The following is an 18,015-nucleotide window of genomic DNA, read 5'->3' as shown; positions in this document are numbered from 1 at the left end:
TGATGCGATAAATAACGCAGGCATTATGTTGTTATCACAGGCATTAGGGCCCTAATGCAGTTTGATGAATGACCCCCCCCTTAGTTAGGAAGACATTGCATAAATCAATTACTGTTTGTAACATGGGCATCCAGGACCTTCCAACTTTCTCCCACTCTCCCACTCTCCCGTACCCAGCACAAAGCACACACTGAACACAACAATATTGAATTAACAATAATGAAGTTTATTGACAAATAACCCAAGCCCAAAACACTTATATAAACTCCAGTCATCAACTTCATAGTACAATAGTTCATATCCCACCTCCATCCTCCCAGCCTAGGAGTGGTTACTTCCACAGCCCCAACAATAACTTCTAACAGGCAAATCCTGGCTTCCTACGCTTCACCGTTGGTAAGCTGCCACACCTCAGGACACCCTCACTACTGCACCAACACAATCCAGTTAAGCAGCTCCTCACTGTCTGTGTAAACAGCCCCCTTTAACAAACATTGGTTGCAGAACATCCAAAATGAGCCAACCAAAATGGCTAATGGTTAAGAATGGCTCGGGTTATGGCCTCAGAACAAGGGATAATTAAAATCACCCATTTTCTCCCCAAAAAACTATGGTTCCATAACCATGTGACAAAATGCTCTCAAAAACCTCCTGGAGATCATCATTAAATAGATCAATGCCTAGGTTGGAAATGTGAAATCCATCCAACCATCTGTTGCTTGCACAGATATGCCTAACTCTAAACCCCTTTGCGTTTCCAACCAAGCAGCAATCTGTTTGTTAACCTTCCTCAAACCTCATCTCCAGAGAGGGTGATAATCACATTTCGATCTCTTGATTATATCCAACCAACCAAATTGTGTTAGTGGCAACAGATTCATCAGAACTCCCAAGTCTTTCCTCACAGCCATGATGAACTCACGATAGGACCATGAACCATTATATTTATCCCAGAGATAGATTGCAACAACTTCCAGAGCATCCATGTCATGCAGTGACTCTGAGACAACTGGCAACAGCTGGCATCAATGCATTCCCTGAGTGCTGATCCATTGGATCCTTCCGTCACCATTGGACATGCCCACATTTTCTTCATAAGGATGGATCAAGGCTCTTCGGAAAGCCCAGCAAAACTGTGGACCATGAACTAGGCACACCCTTTCATCACCTGCACCTACCATAAACCTAAAAGAAACCAAAAGATAATTAGCAGGAAGCCAAAAAAAATTCAATATCTGGAGGACCCCCAGATTGGAGGTGAACATACCTAATGAATACTTATGAATGCCATTTGCCAATGTGCTGTACTGGACAAACCAGCCTGTGCTGCACTGGTAGCAGCACCTTTCCTAAATGAATGAGTCCATAATTTCCCACCTCTCAGCCCAAGCAACTAATAACCTGCTTAAAGGCACTGGCAAACTGATAATGGGTCAACTGTCCCCATGCATGAAAAGATATCTACCCCAAAAGGACAAAGACCTCAGAAAACCTCAACTCAATCAACTGGATATACAATCTTGTCCCACAACCTACACAACCTGTCTTGCCCCTACACTGCCTGATCCACCTTAGAATGTTGAATGTACCAGAGCACCAAATCACTACACACGCATATTATCACACAACAATCTTGGCATCCCTGGCCTAGCTGCCAACAGGGCTACCAATTCACCGACATGCAAGGCACCAACAACTGTAAGCATGAACATGATTCTGAACAAGAACACCTTAAAGACTAACCAGCACACCTGAGGCAAGGCCTCCACCATCACTTCCAAATCCCAGAACATTATCAGTCTCTGCTTGTCCAGAGCGGGAGGGGCAGACTTCTTTCCCAACCCTCTCCAACCCCCCAACATACGACGAACAGGAAAACAAACTAATGGATTGTCGAAATCCTAACCTTCTGGTAAAAGGAAAATCCTGCAAAGTATGATCAAACTGATGCCAGGAAACAACCAGCTATTTTTGCAGATAAGATAAACTGCATAACTGCTGCATGGATACCTGGCCAGACCCACAAAATCTCTTACAACACACTTGCCTTTCACATAAATTGCCCATGTAGCTGCTGACAGAGATCCCTGAATCATAGGAGTCATTGCTTCGGTATCATAATCCACCAGAAGTACGCTGGGATAGGGGTTCTGAATTAGTCTGCAAAAGGGTCTAGTCTTTGAAACACCTCCCATTTGCAACGAGAAAGAACATTGACTAGAGAGTTTTCCAGATCGGGAATGTGCTGTGCCTTAGCAGTAATGTTCCATTTCAAACACAGGAAGACAAATTCCTGTAATAAAGCAGATACCTACCCACACCTGGCTGACTGATGTTTTATAACCTCCACTACCCCCAGGTTATCACACCAAAATAGAACTTGCATATTCCACAAAGATGCTCCCCATAAGGCCAAAACTACCACCAAAGGAAAAAGCTCTAAAATGACAATGTTCCTGGTCAGGCCCAACTTGAACCAAGAGGGAAGCCAACAGTTAGCACACTATGCCCTCTTCCAATAAACCCCAAATCCCACTGAACCAGCTGCATTGATATACAGCTCCAAGTCCCAGTTAGTAACCAGTTCCAATGGCATAAAACAAATGCCACTGAAAGACTTCAGAAATTTTGACTATACCCCAACTCCTGACAAATCCTGGCAGAAACATGAATGAAATGATGCCTTTCATGATTCCACCAGTGGTCATTGTCAACTTCCTGATAAAGGCCCAACCAATAGGGATGACTCTGCATGAAAAATGTAATGAACCAATCAAAGATTACATCTGACATAAAGTGACTTTCCTCACTGCCCATACCTGAGATACCAAGTCCCTGAGGATCCTTATTCTGTCAGCAGGCAACCGTAAAACCAAGGCCACATAATCAAATTCAATGCCCAAAAAGGTGAGACTAGAAGCAGGGCCCTCAGTTTTCTCTGCAGCACTCAGAATACCTAATTAGTCAGCAACCCACAAAAAAACAGACAAATATCTGCACAAGCACTATCCCTGGCTAGTCCCACAAACAGAAAATCATCCAAATAGTGTACCATACTATCAATTCCTGTTGAGCATACAGTCACCCCAGAAGACAAAAGTACTGAACAACTCAAAGAAGGAGCATGACACTGAACAACCCATGGGATGCACTTGTCAGTGAAAAATTGTCTCTCAAAATTAAAGTTCAATAGGGGAAGATATCTAGATGAATGGGCAACAACATACCGGGGTCTACACTCTGGACCAAGGCAACTGCTGACTCAAAAGAAGCATATTTCACAGTGCACCATTCCCACAGCACAAAATCATTCATCAAAGACCCAGAGAGGTGGTGGTGGGAAGGGGAGGGAATGATAAATTCATAATCAACCTAAATTTCTCCAGCTCCTTTTTGGTCTCTACCACCATTGGAAACAAATGCCATGACTGTGAATGGTGGATCAACAATAGCATAATAGCATCCACAATCCTACAACTCAGAAGACAATTTGCTCCAAACTATATCCCTAAAACTTTGTACCGATGAGGATTTAGACCCCCCCCCCCCCACTCACGAAGACCCATGACTGGTGCAAGGAATTCAAAAACCATACTTGTATAAACTGCCAACCACAATAGTATCAGGGAAGGAATCCAACAACATGTTCATATCCTCCAACCAAATGGAACCCTAATGGTCTAAACCTCTCTATTTAGCATCCTTGTCCCCAGGTCTGGGCTGGTAATTAACACACTTAGAGGTGTTAATTACCTGCCACAACTGGAACATGAGGGCTGAAACTTACAATTGGGTAACAGGCAGGAAGATTTGTTGAAATGCCAACAAACATCTTGACCTGAGCCCTGTGCCTGAGGCTGGCTATCTCCTTTCTTGGCATCATGGGAAGGATGAAAGGAACTATCTGCCTCCCCTTCATCCATGGTCCTACTCCCAGATAACTGACCATTATTTATCATTTGAGTCGACCACAAACTGATGTCCTGGATATCCCATAACATATGACAGTTTTCATCCATTTTGTCACAGAACCTCTTGTTGTAATTAAGCCAGGCCCATCCATCATTATCCTTATAAGTAACCAAAATGCTGTGAGCATATGCCAACAAAGAACCATATTGAGTTGGATTGTAATGACCCCTCACAGTCGCCAACCTAAGAAAACAGTGAATCCAAATTATAATATTCCCTGACACCTTCTTCCTAGACCTGCCCTCCTTATCCTTCTTCCTCTTCTTTGCACCCCTTCTCCCTCCAACAGCTTACAAATGTCAGTTTAAATATTCTTTCCTTTCTTTATCAATCTCTTTGGCACCCCTTTCCACAAATCCATCAGGACAACTAAGGCGGAGTGCCTTATATCCTTTTTAGGACCTGTACCTATGATTCAGGACCTGACCACACAAACCCTCTCGAAGAAGGACTAGAAGAGGAGAAAGAAGATTGATCATTTGACCTCTTCCTCTTCCTTTCCCCACCCATAACTCATCATATGAAGGTATCACAACAGCATCACTGGATCCTGCTGATGGGCCTGAATGCCTGCCATGACCTGGATCTGTATCCTCCCAGTATGGATCATGCTATCTTCAGTTCTCTTGCTGTGTCCAATTTGGAGGTGGTGGCTGGACAATCATCGCTGCCCTGATCACCTACAAAACAAGAGACCATGAAACCCTGAGCTCCCCCCCCCCCCCACCTTGCTTTGATGTAGCAATCCCCATGAACTCACCTGGGGCTCCCCCATCTTTCCTGACTCCCTGACCAAGCCTCAAGACCTCATGGCATACCAACGCCCTCTATTTGCCCCAGTTCCCTAAGGCCTTATATCTCCCATTCCCTGGCAAACACTGCCATCCTCCCACCTTGGCCAATGTCCTGCACCACTCCTCCTTGGCCTAGTCCCACCCCAACCTGACCAGCCTCATACTTTATTTGGGTACCACCACCAGGCTGCATAGGCCACCAATTCCCAAAAGGCACAGAGTCACCACCAGCTGTGTTCTTCTTCCAAACACCAATAATCCCAGGCCTCCATAGCAGCATGACCCAGGGCTTCTTGCCTTTGCAAATTGATCTCCGGCTGACTCCCATGATTGGGAGGTACTCCCAGGGTGGGGCATCACCAGACTCTGCTTCATCTCCAACCACTTCTGTCTCACCCGTGCCTGCCATAAGAGCCACCTTGTTATCATGACCTCAGCCACCATGTTGGAGGACCCTACCCTTCTTGCGAGGCACTTCTGGCAATCCAGCAGTACTCGTCCCTCCGGACCTGGAACCACCTCTTCCTTTGGAGGAAGACTTGCTTGCCAACCTACCATGCTGCATCTTACCTGCCACTCGAATAGGAGAAGGGATCAAAGACCAACTCTCAAATCAGGGGATATCTACTGAGGAAACCTGCCACTTCAGGATTGTGTTGCCCAACTGCAAGGGGGACCGATCCCTCACCCCTCAGACTTTCACCTGCCAGCATGCCCAAACTCCCTAGCCTGGAGGAAGACCCAGGAAAAGTTGTTGCTTCTAGTTGCCCCGCCACCACCTCCAAATTGGACACAGCCGCCCCAATAGCATCCTGGGGGTTGGCTGCAACTCCCTCACTGACTTCCTTCATGTCTTTGCCATGTCATGGAAGAGGAAAATTCCCAAAGAAGAAAACTCCCAGTAAACGTGAGGAAAAAAGCTAGGGGTGCTGGTGACAAGACCCCTTAAATAAAGTGGCAAGGAACAGCCTTTTCTAAGGGTCCACGTGAGGAATGGACCAAATCTGGGCCTTCTCCATTTGTCCAGCTTTACATTTATGGATGACCAGGTAAAGTCAATCATTCATTCAAAAACCAACATGAAAAATATATTTATTTATTAAACAAGCAAACCCAGAAATGCTAATGTAGTTGTCCAAATTATTTGGACCTTCTTCAAGGTGAAAATGAAGTTTAAAAGCATTTTGCCTTTTCATATTTTGTCTTTTTTATTTTTGTATGCTAATGAAATGCTTCTCAGTTCTGTTTGTTTTTGGTCTACCAGTTTCCTCCTGTTTCTTTGGGCTATAGTGCTAAGATTAAGTGCTTAATCCTTTCCCCCTTCCAGTTAGCCCAGCCATTATAGCAGCATCCAGAGGCCAGAGGTCACAAACCACAGTTTCCTCCGGAACCCTGTACGTGTCCACCCTGAATCTGGCCACTAGGTGGCACCACTGTGTGATAGCCAGCACTGTCTACTCATCAGGAACTGCAAGTTCTGCCTTTGTACCATCCCCTTTCTTGGCTGGTCTGAGGAGCAATAGCCAGACTCTGGAATGGAGGCCAGATAACCAACTTGGCAGCATGCATGACAATTCCTTTTTTTATTTTATTTATATATGTTACTGAAAGGAAGTCTTTTAGTGATGTCAATATTCAACTGATGGAGGGAAATTAAAAAAAAACAAAAAAAACAAAAACCCAGTTTTGTTTAATGTGCAGATAGTTTGGACTGAAATGTTGATAATTGTGGCCGTACTTGTTTAATACATTTATTTTTTTCCTATTAACTTTTGAATGAGTTCCTGAGTTTTGCTACTTTACCTAACTATAGTGCAGCCTTTAGGCTACCAATATTAGTTATGGTCACCAGATTATTGTTTTGGTTCAAATGCTGTTCTGAGTCTGGGGACTGCTTGCCTGCTATGTTTTTTTTTTTTTATGGTGACTAGTGAACAGCAAGGCAAAATGCTTTAAGCATAAAACATATCCTACATTAACAATTTGTTCTGCAGAGCTCCATAGATATTACATGCTATATAAATATTGATATTAATATAGTGTGACAGTTTTCTTATATTTGAGGGATTTTTTTAACTGGAAGACTTGGAATCAAAATGATTTTGAAAAAGAATGATTTTTTGTTTTCTTGTAGATAAAAAAATAATTATGCACTTTGATTAACTTATGCAAAATTTTAATATCACTGAGAAAGGCTAAAGGGGAGAAATCTACAATTTACATTAACTTTATCAGTTTGCAAGGTACCATGTGCACTACTAATAGCTTAACAGAATTAAAATGTTCCTAGCAACCACACAGAACAGCATCTATGGATAACAGCTGGGAGGCTCTGTCAGTCTGTAGGTTGCCACTTAGTAATGCTAAGGTACAGGTGTGCAAAGGAAAAAGACAGCTAGGTTGCCATTATAATTTATATCAATTACCATCAGCTGTCACATTCTTTCAGGATGTAATGACTTGAAATGCTTAGGTATCTTAGTATAGAAGAGTTATTTTAATATTGTAAATTATAGCAGCTTATTGTTTAATGCATATATAATGAGGGCAAACATGTTTACCCACATAAAAACGTTTGATTATTGCCCGCACAACAGGCATACTTTTATTCATATTTAAGAGATGCATTCTTGTGTTTGGGCAGGATCAGAAAATAACATGCATAGATTGTATTTTCAGGTCTTTGCATGTTATACTCCATAGAAAATCTACATGCAATAATGCAGGTGCAAGAGTCCATTGGTACTTTGGACATGTCCAGTTTCCAAGGGAAAGTTTGAATATGCTTCTTCTTTGAAATTGCTGCATAGTCCAAGGATAAAAATTTCCCTTAGTGGATAGTTTGAAAATTGTTCCTGTAGGGAGAACAAGGCAAGATTCTGAAAATATCAACCAATACCTTTCACCTATGGATCATATTCTGTGACCCTCTCTAGTGCGCAATTAAGTTTTTGCTTATAAACCTGGTTAACCAAAAATATCCTATGCACCAAAGAATTTTTTTAATGGACACTTCTTCTACAGAATCAATTCCAACTCATATGAAAAATGTCCAATGAATTACTCTAGAAGATTTATGATTTTTTGAGAGGTAACAAACCTCTAACTTTATAAAAGACACTAAATAAATTTGCTGAAAAATTTTTAGAAGGAGGAAGTGGAATGTTTCATAAATTTACAATGCATTACTGGCTTGCAATGTTTCCATTTTAATCACGAACTTTCCACCAGCAACCTTGAAAATCTTTTTTATTTGAATGAAAAGTGCACAGTGAATTTTAAAATTATTAACAATGGGGTAGATTTTATAATTTAGCGCGAATGCGTACTTTTGTTCGCGCACCAGGCACGAACAAGAGTACGCGGGATTTCAATAGATACGTGCGTAGCCGTGCGTATCCATTAAAATCCGGGATCGGCGCGCACAAGGCTGCCAATTTTGGGCAGCCTGCGTGTGCCGAGCCGCGCACCCTGCCTCCGTTCCCTCCGAGGCCGCTCCGAAATCGGAGCGGCCTCGGAGGGAACGGAGGCAGGGAACTTACTTTATCGCTGGAGCAGGCGTAAATCTGCACACGCCAGCGGGCTGCTGGCGCGCCATCACCCGACCCGGGGGCTGTTCCGTAGGGCCGAAACCACGCCCGTGCCATGCCCCCGAAACACCGCGTCATGACCGCCACGCCCCCGCCACGCCCCAGCACGCCTCTCCATGCAAGCCCTGGGACTTATGCGCGTCCCAGGGCTTGCGCGCACCGCCGAGCCTATGCAAAATAGGCTCGGCACGCGCAGGGGAGGTTTGGGGTAGGTTTTTGGGGGGTACGCGCATATCCCTTTGAAAATCTACCCCAATAATTTGTTAGAGTGTGAGATGAACTCATTTAAGTTCAAAACATACTATTCTGCTTGATGTCCATTCTGCCAGCGTAATACCGACTTATAAACTATAAAATTTAAAGTCCACCCGACAAGGCCTTGTTTCTGACCATGATAGGTCTTTCTTCAGGGGATGTACGCTATATTGGTAAATAGTCGGATTTACTTATCTTAAGCTGAGTCTTCTACTGTTGGCGTCTTTTTAAACCGTCATTGCACTATGGTTTTCCAAACCTAGTTATGCATAGATCATGGTTTGTGAATGGCAGACTGTATTTGAAGGAGCAGCTTTGATTGAGATGCAGCATTTAAACTCTTCTCTACTTCTGCATCCTGTTGAATTTTCTTTTTGTCAATGTGTTATCTAAACTATCAGATCCATGTGCTACAAGTACACAGATTCTTTAAACAGATCCAGTCCTGAAATTTTCTTTTGGGTGTAGGGCCACACTGTAATCCCTATGAAGATGTGGCCTTGAGGAAGGGTCATGCACGCGGAGGAGGAAATTGGAATGCACCATGTCTGTTACAGCACCCTCACATGAGGTGGCTGCCAGGGGTTACTCTTCCTGGTTTAAAAGCAGGTTCCTCCTAATGGTCTACATGGATTTTGAGTTTGCTTTTCAGAAGGAAGTAGATTTTCTGTTCAGTTCTTGTTAATTAGTAAAAGTAAAGACCCAAGCCTTAGGGTAAGGAACCCTCTCATCTCAGCTCCTGCTGCTGCTGCCTCCATGCTGCTGGGTCTCCTCCTGGGCCTCCTGCCTCCATGCTGCTGGGTCTCCTCCTGGCCCTCCTGCCTTTATGCTGCACTCTTTGGTCCTGGACCTGCTACCTTCTTGCTGAAGTCTGCTGCCTTGCTTCTTAGGCTGTCCCCTTGAATGCATGCTTTCACATGGACTGCTGGGGCCTTCACTTGAACTCTGCTGCCTTGCCCCTTAGGCTGTCCCCTTGAGGGCACTCATTCAACATGGACTGTCTAGGGCCTTCACCTCTGCTGCCTTTCTCCTTAGGCTGTTCACTTGAGTGCACTCTTTCTACATGGACTGTCTGGGGCCTTTTCCTAGCTATAACATAGCAAGGCTGCTATCAGGTACAACATTAAAGGTATACTATAGTAATTGGGGGTGCCACTTCTGCTTCCTAAGAACATAAGAAATTGCCATGCTGGGTCAGACCAAGGGTCCATCAAGCCCAGCAACCTGTTTCCCACAGAGGCCAAACCACGCCAAAATGATAAGATGCTAAGCCTCTATATGTAATGATGCCATTTCAAACAATGTATGTACAGGTCTACACAGAATGTGCTGTTCATTACATTTACAGTGTTTTGTGCTATTTGCTGTCTTGTCCTTGCAGAATGTAATCACCTAAGACATTTAATTTATTTCAAATAGTGGACTACATGTCTTCGCTAATAAAGTGGTCACTGGCTTGAAAAAGACACTTCCTGGTTGGTTCCTTTCATTGTGCGGTTTTTGGTTAATGGTTCACTAGGAACAAGGTTTGCCCTCCAGATGACCTTGCATTCTAAAATGCCCTTGCACATTCCAACTTGCCACTTATCCAGCAGGCAAGACCATATGGCCTAGGCCATATAACTGAATAGGGATGTGAATCATTTTTTGACGATTTAAAATATCGTCCAACATTTTTTGAATCGTCATTAATCATTAAAGAGTGCGATACAATAGAAATTCCACTGATTTATCGTGAAAAAATCGTTGATCGGGTTAGTGCACACTAACGGGAGTTAGGACAAAACCTAAAAACCCACCCCGACCCTTTAAAATCGCTCCCTTAGCCTCCACCACCGTCCCGACCCCCCAAAAAATGTTTTAAAATTACCTGGTGGTCCAGTGGGCCCCGGGAGCGATCTCCCACTCTCGGGCCGTCGGCTGCCACTAATCAAAATGGCGCCGATGGCCCTTTGCCCTTACCATATGACAGGGTAACCGTGCCATTGGCCGGCCCCTGTCACATGGTAGGAGCACTGGATGGCTGGCGCCATTTTTAAAGATGGCGCCGGCCATCCAGTGCTCCCTCCATGTGACAGGGGCCGGCCAATGGCACGGATACCCTGTTACATGGTAAGGGCAAACGCCATCGGTGCCATTTTGATTTGTGGCAGCCGATGGCCCGAGAGTGGGAGATCGCTCCCGGGACCCCCACTGGACCACCAGGTACCTGTGAAAAGTTTTTGGGGAGGTTGGGAGGGTGGGGGAAGCTAAGGGATTAGTTTCAAAGGGTTGGGGTGGGTTTAGGGATTATTTTTGTGTGCCGTTTTTCCCGCCCTCCCCCAAAACGATAAGAGAACCCCACGAACAATATCGTGGGGTTTTCCTATCAGTTTTGGGGGAGCCCCTGATTTCTGACGATTTTGAAAATATTGTACGATATTTTCAATTGTCCGAAATATGATTCACATCCCTACTGTTCACCACTATCTATAAATGTCACTTACACCACATGAGGCACAGCCTAGAGGATAGCAGTCATGACAGGCATGTGGATCAGCGAGGGCCTGCAAGCATGAAAGCACAGAAATGTGTGGAGTGACATTGGAAATAGAACTATCTGCAAGCTGTTTGGCGCAGGAAAGTTCAGCCTATGTGCTTTAAGGGTGGTCACCGATAGCACCATGTGGTGGAGGTCCTGCTATCCCTACTCTGCTACTGGGGCAAAGGCAAAGAGCTAGGCAGAGACAGAGGAAATCTAGGGAATCTGGAACAGTCCTTCAGTACTACAACTCCCAGGTTCCCCAGCGCTGAGGCAGGAGGGGCGGGAAGGTGGGAGTGACCAAGCCCAAAGGCCCTGGGTTCCTAGAGATCGAGTAGGGAGGGGTGAGACAGCTCTAGAGTGGGAAGACATGCTGCACGAAGAGGGTGGGACTTCTTCTCAAACAGGAAGGAGAACCCTTCTTAAGAGGGGAGGCAGCAGAGCTTTTGGAGCCAGAACCTATGGAGGTTGAAGAAAGAGAGGAGTCCCAAGACAACCCGGAACTCATGGGTACCTCATAATAATTTTAAAGGAGGTAGGCCTAGCTGGGATATTAGTACAAAGCTCTTTCACAGAAAAAAGGAAAAAAAGAAAAAATCAGGTAGCTGAGGCCTGCATCAAAGTGGATTTCATGGGAGGAGAGGGAGGTGAAATCCCAGCAGTATTATACTGCTAAAGAGACTTGTTAAGAAATGTTACTGTTAAACAGAAGGTTGCAGTATTATTGCCGTGGGCTGTTGGAAAAAAAATAAAATCTCTGGCAATCTCACAACATGTGAGAAAGCTTTGTAAGGATTTTGTTTGGTTTGTTTGGACTCTGTTTTACCCATAGAGACTGAACGGGACAGCAATCACCTGGGGTGTGTTGATTACAGCTGCAGCAAGTGAGCAAGGAACTGGACTGAAAGCTGTGGCAATCATTGGAGGTTTGGCAATTGGTGTTTCAATGTTTACTCTTTTTTTTTTTTTTTCTCAGACTGGGGTGAGAGGGGAACCAAGGCTTGCCCCAGCTTCCTAGTTACCCCTTTAACGTTTGATTTTTTTTTCTCTCTCCCTTTCGTCAGTGACTAGAGTTGCAAGTGGGGCATCAAAATGGCACAGGCAATGGCTTGTCATCTGCATTGTTTTGGGACAGGGTTCTCGCCTAGGTTTTGGAAAAGGCAGGCCAGGGCCCAGAATTATAGCGAGTCTTGACACTGTTAGCCTCCAACAACAACAACAACAACAAAACTTCTAACGCCACTTTGGAGGCAGGAGGGCAAGAGACTAAAGGCTGTTTCTCCAGGATACCCATTGAAGGTACCCAAGGCCAGGCTAATCAGAGTAAGCACCACTCCAGCCCAGGAAACCAGAAAGCAGAGACTACTGAACCCCAGTACTGTAAGAGATACTAGCTATAGGTAAAAGAAAAATACCTTGAAAATGTTCTGGGTACATACATATGTCCATACAGCTGCACCACAAGACTATCGGTGAGCCATAATGGCCAAGGGCCTTGCAGCGCTCTGACAACTCCATTGCTTATTAAGGCTACCTGTGATGGATGGGTTGAAGTCAGGAGGTTCAAACAAATCTTACTGTTGGCTTCTATGACATCAAACTGCTCAGAAGAGATGTGGGTGCTCTGACCGTGCTTAGAAACTCTCAGAGGTCATTGGAAAATACAAGTGAAGGCAGGACATCATCTGATTCGCAATCCTGCCTTCACAGAGCTGGACGTGCATCCTAGTGTAGGCTCACCTAGAAGGTAATGGAACCTACATAACATCACGTCAGCCCAGGCCCTCACATTCTGAACATTCTCATTTATAAATTGCATAGCTAGGTGTAGTACAGTCCATCTGTGATGGGGTGCATGCAACCACCGAGAGGTTTGCTAGCTTGGAAGGACCTGTGTGCATTGTGGGAATGGCACCAGGTAGAACAGGCGCTTTACCCAAGGCTGTCAGGGAAGGCGTGCTACTAGAACACACTGATGTCTGCAGTAGGGTTGTCAACTGGCTCTAATTTTCAGGACAGGTAAATCCTGTCCTGGTTTGGAACCCATTACATGCGGGAATTTCATCTGACTTCCCTATAGCTTTTCTGAGCAAAACCAAGACTATTGATCCTTGCATTCATGGGAGTAAGACCAGGACTGGATGAACATGTCCTGTAAATCTATATACAGTTGGAAAACCTAGTCAGTAGTGACTCTGAAACTGGCGATGCAGTGGTGTCAACTGTGACTTGGCATGCCCATGTGACACTAAACTTACCCAGAACAGGTGTATTACTTCACATGCCCACATTTCTCAGCTATGGAATGAGGCAGTAAAATGGGAAATCTGTCTTTGAAACCTTAAATGTCTACCTGTATCTTTAGGCTGTGTCTTTAAGCTTCAAAGCTATTTTAGATTTACAGCATTTCTAGAGCTGTAGCCCTCCATGCTTGAGGAGCAACTAGAATGGCATCACACTAGTGGCACTACCTCATCCACATTTGAGCACTAGGATGGGCTCTGCTGGGGAGGTCCAGCAAGGCACAAGGTGCTAGCTGTAGCTAGGCCACAAACTGTCATGCTACACATGCCTCTCTTACTGTCATTATCAGGCAGAGCACATTATGGTAGCCACATGTACCTTTATTTTCACAACGGTTTTTCAAGTACAGTCTACTGCTCCATTGTCAAGATGAATCCTGAGTAGGCATACATGTTTTCTATTACACTCTGACCTACACAGAGAAGCAGTGACAGAAAGAAAAATGATAGCAAGCAGAGCAGCAGCTTAAAGTCTAATGGCCTCCCTTCCCTGGAAGGGGATGTGGTATATGAGGCCTATCAGGCAAGGTAGAGTTATGTAAGGTTTTGGTGAAGCTGGCTGGCACTCAGCATACTGTCTTCATCTCATGTGGGGACACACGGGGGATCCAGGGGAGATCCAGATGTATCTCCATTCGTAGTCCATGGCGTAGAGCGAGATTATGGAAGACACAGCAAAGCAGCACTATATCTGCAACTTTGGGTGGGGCATACATTAAAGCTCCACCTGTCTTGCCAAATAGCGAAAGTGACTTTTGAGAATGCCGAAGGTGCGTTCAATGACATAGCAGGTAGCGCATAAGGCCTCGTTGTACCTCGTTTCTGCCAGCATCCTGTAAAACTGTATAAGGTAGCCTGTACCTTTCCCTTAACCTTAAAGGGCGATTTGCCTAGCCTAAGTACATGTTACATTGTTCTGGGCCAGTATATGTGCAGGATAGCAGTAGAGATGTGTATCGTTTTTCGCTCGAAGTAGGAAATTCAACGAAATTTCCTACTTCGTTGGCATTTCGTTGTCCCCGAAACCCGAAATGAATTTTCCCCGACTTTCGGGGAAATTCGGTTTTCGGGTTTGCCTGGGGAGAGGGGCACAAATTTTTTTTTTTAAATAAAAAAAACACCCCCAAACCACCCCAAACATTTAAATTAGCTAATACCCCCCCCCCCCTCCGATCCCGATCCCGATCCCTATCCCTCCCTAACACTTACGAAGATCCCTGGTGGTCCAGCGGGGTCCCGGCCTCCATTTTCCCTCCGTGCCCTCCATGCCAGTGCAAGCCGCGCGCCTCAAAATGGTGCTGAATAGTGAATAGCCCGAACTACCATGTCACAGGGGCTTTCGGCGCTATTGGTCAGCTCCTGTCACATGATAGGAGCACAAGATGGCGCCGATGGCCATGTGACAGGGGCTGGCCAATAGCGCCGAAAGCCCCTGTGACATGGTAGTTCGGGCTATTCGGAGGCGCGCGGCTTGCACTGGCACGGAGGGCACGGAGGGCAAATAGAAGCCGGGACCCCGCTGGACCACCAGGGATCTTCGTAAGTCTTGGGGAGGGATCGGGATGGGGGGGGGGGTTGTATATGTATGCTTTAAAACGTTTTTAAGTGCTTGGGGTGGGGTTTTTTTTAGCTTCGATTACTGATTCGTTTTTCGGCCCCATTTTCGGGTTTCCTCGTTTCGTTTTTCGGAAAAACGAAACGAGAAAACCCGAAATGTACCACGAAGTACTCGAACCGAAAAACGACCCGGTAGAAAAAAACGAAGCACATCTCTAGATAGCAGTAGCCAAAAGTAGCTCAGCTCTTCAGGATTACTAAATCGCTTCTGGGTATTCCAACAATTGCGTGTCAGGCCCTCACAACCGAGCTAAGGCTACTGATGTGTAACAGGCTGCCAACCTTGAAGCAATACATAAGAGCTGCCACACCTGTGTTAACTGCAAAAATGATACCTCATGGTATGATTGCGAATTTCCCTGCCAGCTCTGCATTATGTCCTCCATATAAACCAATTTGTGAACCCCGACACAGGGAATATGCCATGCTGCCAACATCCACAGGACACTGCTTCTGGTTGGGGCGTGTGAGGCCGACAATATGGATGATGCCTCGCTAACTGGCCACACGTGACCATGCAGTACCAGCAGTGTGAATACTTCAAGCTTGTCATTAACCAGTGAGATTTTAATAGTTCCTGATGGAAGGATAGGAACAAGGCCATTTTGAAAATGAACATGTTGAAAGTGTATAGTGCCTGCTCACACACCAAGCTTTAGGGCCGGTGCATTGTTTGCCATCACAAGATTTGCAGGCCTCTGCAGCATGGGGCGAAAAAGCCAGGCCCTGAGCCAATGGCCTACAGATGTAACTGTACAAGCTACTTGTCGTGGCAGCAAAGCTTTTCCTCCCTCCCAGCCACCCCCTCCCCCATTTCCATAACATTTGCCACAAACATGTAGCCAGAGACAGAATATAGAAAAAAGCATCTCTTTTTTACGAGCCAACCGTCACCATACAGACCATCCTCAAAATTTTCAGAGAGGCCCGATTGGCTAAGTATAAAGGAATCATGTGTGGCTCCCAGATACCTCGCCACCACATCGAGGATCTGTATTCAAGCATCACAGATGACTTGCAAGTTGATGGAGTGGAAGGGCTTTCTGTTGCGGTACATCTCCTCCCTGTCACAGGGTGGAATGATGGCCTTGTGAGTGAAGTCAATAGCTCCCTGAACACTGGGAAAATTTGTGAAGGCATAAAAGCCTCTCTTCAAGTCCATCAAGTCCTCCTGCCTGTCCTGAGGAAATGCTATGTAATGATTAATAAGGTCAGAGACTGATGTGATGACCTGGTCATGATAGCGGGAAAAAGTGGTTTGGGACATTCTCCCCACGATCCCTACTGTCATTTGGAAGGAGCCAGTTGCCATGAAATGCAGGATGGCCAACTGTTTGGTGAAGCAAGCAAGCACCTTTCGCTGACTGGATCTAAATTCCCTCGGATTTCTTCATATAATTCCAGGATAGCCCGAGAGCGGAGGTGATACCTGCAAACCACATAGTCCTCTGGCATGCCCAGAAAGGATGTATCTCCTCCGCCGTGGCCACCTGTGTGCCAGGCGCTTCCCTGGGCCCTGACCCTGGGGGCTCGTGCCTCTGCCTCAGGTGCAGGATCTTCCTAGGAGGGCTTAGAACTGGCCTTGCCTGTTCTTGAGATTGTTGTTGTTCCACTTGTTGTCATCTGCGGCAAGCCTCCCGAAGCATCCAGTATCCCCCAACAATTAAACTCACCACAAGCATTATGGCTTTAGGGAGCTAGACCAAGTAAGAATAGGTGTTTTTAATGGGGCAGAAAGGCCTGGTAGGTGTGTGCGTTATCATTCCTCTTTTTATCGTGTGAGATAATCGCTGCGATAATACCCGCAATCTGCGATATCGGCCGCAATAAATATTTATTTCATAGTACCACAAAAAAAAAAAAGGTGTAGTTATTTCCGGTGTTAAATCCCGAGACATTGTGCATTACTCTATCACACGTCACGCTAGCAGACCCTCATTTCCGTTTACTCCACACAAACCCCTCCTTCTCAACTACTAATTTTTGATTTGCATTCACATTTTACAATGTGGTATTTATCGCGTGCGTTAGAGCCTTATCGTGTGCATTATGGAGTTATTGTGCATGATAAGGCCCTAATGTAATTTGATAAATGACTCCGCTAATAACCAGGTAACTTCCCATTCCTTGTACCACTCATTATACATCACCTAGTAAATTTAGGGAACTACATTTAAGCATTCAACCCAATCCAAATGTCAGTGTTACAATATGGTAACTGACTCCCATGGTCAGGCACCAAATTTCTTTGAAATATACCCCATAGTATTTAGATTTAGAATGTTCCAAATTTCTGCAGAAAATTTGTAAGTGCCCAGAGGGATTTCTTTTCCTTTATGGAGTTTTCTGCAGATTTCCACTGCAATTTGAACCTTTTTAGTGCTCTGTGCTGCGTATATATTCACACTTGTAAAGGTAATTGTCTGTTCCATCCTTGGTGAAATGTCATTCTGAGGCCACTGTACCATAGCAATACTTATATTGGTTGTTGGAGCTTTCTTTGAAAGTGTCAGAGTTGTGATTTGGGGGTTTTCCATTCTGCAAGATTCATTACGGTTCTTCAGTTTCCTGCCTAAAGTTCTCCCCATATTAGGTGACCTCTCTGTGATTAAAGGTCTTTAGGCTTCATGAAAATCAATACTATCTGATACATCTAGTGGCCATAACAATGATTGCAATAGCATGGAAAGATACTTATAGTAGATCTATTTCGACTGATCACTACTTTACAGAAATACATTCCCTTTTGGAAAAAAGCTTTACAAGGGTACTAGATTAAATGAATATTGTTTAACAATATACTGTAAACTGCTTGTAGGAATATATCATTCATAATTTTTTTTCGCTACTAATATTATATTAATTTAAACAGATGATGTCCTTGTTTTTTCCTGAAAATTATATGAAAATTAAAATAAATATGAATGCCCTAGAGAATTTATTATACAAATAAAGCTGAAAAT

Source organism: Rhinatrema bivittatum, chromosome 4, assembly GCF_901001135.1.
Source record: "Rhinatrema bivittatum chromosome 4, aRhiBiv1.1, whole genome shotgun sequence".
Classification (NCBI taxonomy): Eukaryota; Metazoa; Chordata; class Amphibia; order Gymnophiona; family Rhinatrematidae; genus Rhinatrema; species Rhinatrema bivittatum.
Note: the sequence above shows the minus strand (reverse complement) of the source record.